Here is a 3963-nt window from a genome sequence, read left to right on the forward strand (position 1 = left end):
GTGTGGCCACCGGAGGGAGGGGCTACGTGGGGTGACAGGTGGTCTTTAAAGGAGAACACAACTAAATTCAGAGAAATCACCACTAAAGAACTCATCCATGAAACCGAAAACCACCTGTACCCCAAAAACCATTGAAACTTTTTAAAAATGCAGCAGATTAAAAAAAATAAATAAAGGGGAGCACTGCAGGTACTGAGGGCCCAGAATAAGTGATTCTTAGAGAGATGGTTGGAATGGAGATGGAAATAACAAGACCTCATGCTTAGTGCAAGGATGCCTTCCAGAAACAGGAGTACTAACTGAATTCCAGCTTTGGGAGGATATTCAGTATTGCCTGGTATCTAGAAGATGCATTTCTGTCATCACTTATCACCTACCCTCCACACATGTTAACGTACAAGTAGGAGTTTATTGGCTGAGATCTCTGTTTATGTATGCCCTTTAGAACTGTCCTAGTAGAGCGAGTGGCGCTCACTTCAGCAGCCTGGACATTTGAACACTCCACCCGTTTGAGAGGTGGGGAGCTTGGCAAATGATGATCCACGCTGCCTTTTGAACTGCCCATGAGCTAGGGATGCTTTGTACATCTTCAAATGGCTGGAAACAACTCAAAAGAAGAATAACACTTTGTAAGCAATGAATATTACATGAAATTCACATTTGCGTGCTTAAATAACGTTTTACTGGAACACAGCCCACGCATTGTTTCATATTGTCTGTGGCTGTTTTCCCACTACAAGGACAAAATTGAGTAGTTAGGACGGGGATCACGTATTTCACAAAGGCTAAAATATTCATGATCTGGCTTTTTGCAGAAAAAGTTTGCTCTTCCACAGGAGGCCTGCACACCACGGCTTGTGCTGCTGCCTTGTCTCTCGTGATCCCTAAGAAATTCCAGCATATTTTGTGAGTACTCAACACCAACATCCATGCTGGCAGAAAATAGCCTTTGTCATCATTGCCATTGAGGGTGTGGGTCGAAGATATGCTCATGTGGTATTGAGAAAGCAGACACTGACCTCACCAAGAGTGCAGGACTCTCTGAGGATGAGGTGGAACATATGTCCGCCACTCAGCAGAATCCATGCATTCAAGATCTCCAACTGGTTCTTGGACAGACAGAAGGATGGAAAGGCTGGACACTATAGCCAGGTCCTGGCCAAGGATCTGGATAACAAGCTCTGTGAAGACCTGGAGCAACTGAAGAAGATTCCAGTGCATAGAGGGCTGCGCCACTTCTGAGGTCTTTGTGTCTGTAGCCAGCACATCAAGACCACCGGCCACTGTGGCCATACTATGGCTGTGTCCAAGAAGCACTAAGTCTGTGGCCTTGTCTGCTAATACATAGTTAATATACCAAAAGAAAAAGGAAAAGAGAAAGTTTGCTGCTCCCTGCTCTAAACATTAAGTAACCCTTCATTTATATATCCTCTGGAAAACAATCTATCTGCTATATGCTAAGGATCCTCATCAAAAAATAAGACGTTAATCACAGGAGAGGCCATTGTGCAGCCAAGAAAAGCGATCAAGATCAGAGTTGAGGGAAGACTGGGTTGGTGGAGAGCTTCAGGGACCCTGCGCTGGCTCTACTGCTGCTATGGGACCAGAGTGTGCTGCCTGGGACCACCTGGCACAGATCTGAGGTGGATTGAACCCAATTTTACCCCGGTACCCCACTTTCGTAGCCGGTTACTTGTTCCTTTTAGACTCCGCTTATTATTCCATGAAGTGGGATAGTCACTCCCTTACTGGGTGGTGATATGTGACAATCTTTCCAGAAGACCTTGTGTGGAGTCAGCCTTCAGTCATGTTTTCTTCCTTCCCCCTTGTTAGGGCGAGACCTCCAAAAAGGACAAATTACAATTTATGTCACCAAAAGACCATTTCACACACCACAGCATTGAGAGAGAAAAATTTTTGTCTTACGATTTCCTGCACTTCCGAGGATTCAGTTAGAAAGTATAAAGAAAGACCAGGCGCGGTGCCTCAATCCCAGCACTCTGGGAGGCCAAGGCGGGCAGATCACCTGAGGTCAGGAGTTCCAGACCAGCCTGACCAACATGGTGAAACCTCATCTTCACTAAAAATATAAAATTAGCCAGGCATGGTGGTACATGCCTGTAACCCCAGCTACTTGGGAGGCTGAGGCAGGAGAATCACTTGAACCTGGGAGGCAGAGGTTGCAGTGAGCCGAGATTGTGCCATTGCACTCCAGCCTGAGCAACAAGAGTAAAACTCCGTCTCAAAACAAAACAAAACAAACAAAAAAAACAAAACAAAACAAAAAAACCACAACAAAAACAGAAAGTATAAAGAAAGCTCAGTCTTTACACTGAGCCAAGTGGAGGGAAAGAGTATAGTGGAGATGAAAACACACTGAGCTGTACCATGAACATCTCAGTCAGGAGAAGGTTAACATGTTACAGTACAGCCATATGACTGAACATTATACAGCTCTTAAAAGAAAAATAATGAGCGGGGTACAGTGGAGGCCCCTGTAATCCCAGCCACTCAGGAGGCTGAGCCTAGGAGTTAGAGACTAGCCTGGGAAACATAGCAAGACCTCATCTCAAAAGAAAAAATAAAAATAAAGGGTAACAATATTTTAATGACATACATAAAATGTGAAAGATATGACAGTGAAAAAAGCAGAATATAAAATTCTATATACAATATGGGATTAACTGTATATTTAAAAGAAAAAAAAACACAAAAAAATAGCAAGGAATAAAAAGCTTATGAACTTTTTGAAAAAACAGCATTTTGGCCACGCTCAGTGGCTCACACCTGTAATCTCAACACTGGGAGGTGGAAGGATTGCTTGAGCCCAGGAGTTCGAGATCATCCTGGGCAACATAGTTAGACCCTGTCTCTACCAAAAATACAAAAATTAGCTGAGTGTGGTGGTGCACACCTGTAGTCCCAGCTACTTGGGAGGCTGAGGTGGGATTGCTTGAGCCTGGGAAGTGGAGGTTGCAGTGAGCTGAGATTGCACCACTGCACTCCAACCTGGGCAACAGAGTGAGACCCCATCATAAAAACAGCAACAAAAAAAAACCCCAGCATTTTGAGAAATAATTCACATATCAGGATATGCATCTTTAAGGCAAAACACGAGACTTCAAGAAAATTTGCACTTGCAGTGGGTGCTTCAGGTTGCCCTGGCTCTGAGCCACGGGCTACACTTCTTTACTCTCTTAGAGGAAACTTGCAAGAAGCACTAGTTTAGCTAAAGCTTTCAACTCCCTAACTTTGCAGAAAAGAAATTGGGGCCCCAGAGAAATGAAGAGACATCCTTAACGACACACAGCATCTTTTCTTTCTTTTTTCTTTTTTCTTTTTTTTTTTTTTTTGGTGGTTTGTTTATATTTTTACTTTTTTTTTTTTTTTTTTTTTTTTTTGAGACAGAGTCTTGCTCTGTCGCCCAGTCCAGAGTGCAATGGCGCGAGCTCGGCTCACTGCAACCTCCACCTTCCTGGTTCAAGCAATTCTCCTGCCTCAGCCTCCCGAGTAGCTGTGATTACAGGCACTCTCCACCATACCTGGCTAATTCTTGTATTTTTAGTAGAGACAGGGTTTCACCATGTTGGCCATGCTAGTCTCAAACTCCTGACCTCAGGTGATCCACCCTACTCAGCCTCCCAAAGTGCTGGGATTACAGGTGTGAGCCACTGCACCTGGCCTATATTTTTACTTTTTAAACTGTATTTTTACTATATTTACTTTTTTTTTTTTTACCAGAAGCCCAAACTTCACCACACATATGCATCTTAATAGCAAAGTAGGAATTAGAACTTCAAGCTTCCAGTTTAATACACCTAAACATGCCAATCATTTAATGTCTCTCTTCTTTTCTAGTCCTCATCCGCAGACACATATAGTTTTTATGTTGTTGAATTATTATCCTATAGACACTAATTTAAAAAATACTTTTTTGTTGTTTGAGACAGGATCTCACTCTGT

The 3963-nt window shown here is 43.1% G+C and overlaps 1 pseudogene; it reads left to right on the forward strand.

Annotated features, from left to right (window-relative positions):
• The first annotated feature begins 796 nt into the window (after positions 1 to 796).
• Positions 797 to 1320, forward strand: LOC105483631 (small ribosomal subunit protein uS13-like; annotated as a pseudogene).
• Positions 1321 to 3963: the final 2643 nt, after the last annotated feature.

Source organism: Macaca nemestrina, chromosome 8 (genome assembly GCF_043159975.1).
Source record: "Macaca nemestrina isolate mMacNem1 chromosome 8, mMacNem.hap1, whole genome shotgun sequence".
NCBI lineage: Eukaryota > Metazoa > Chordata > Mammalia > Primates > Cercopithecidae > Macaca > Macaca nemestrina.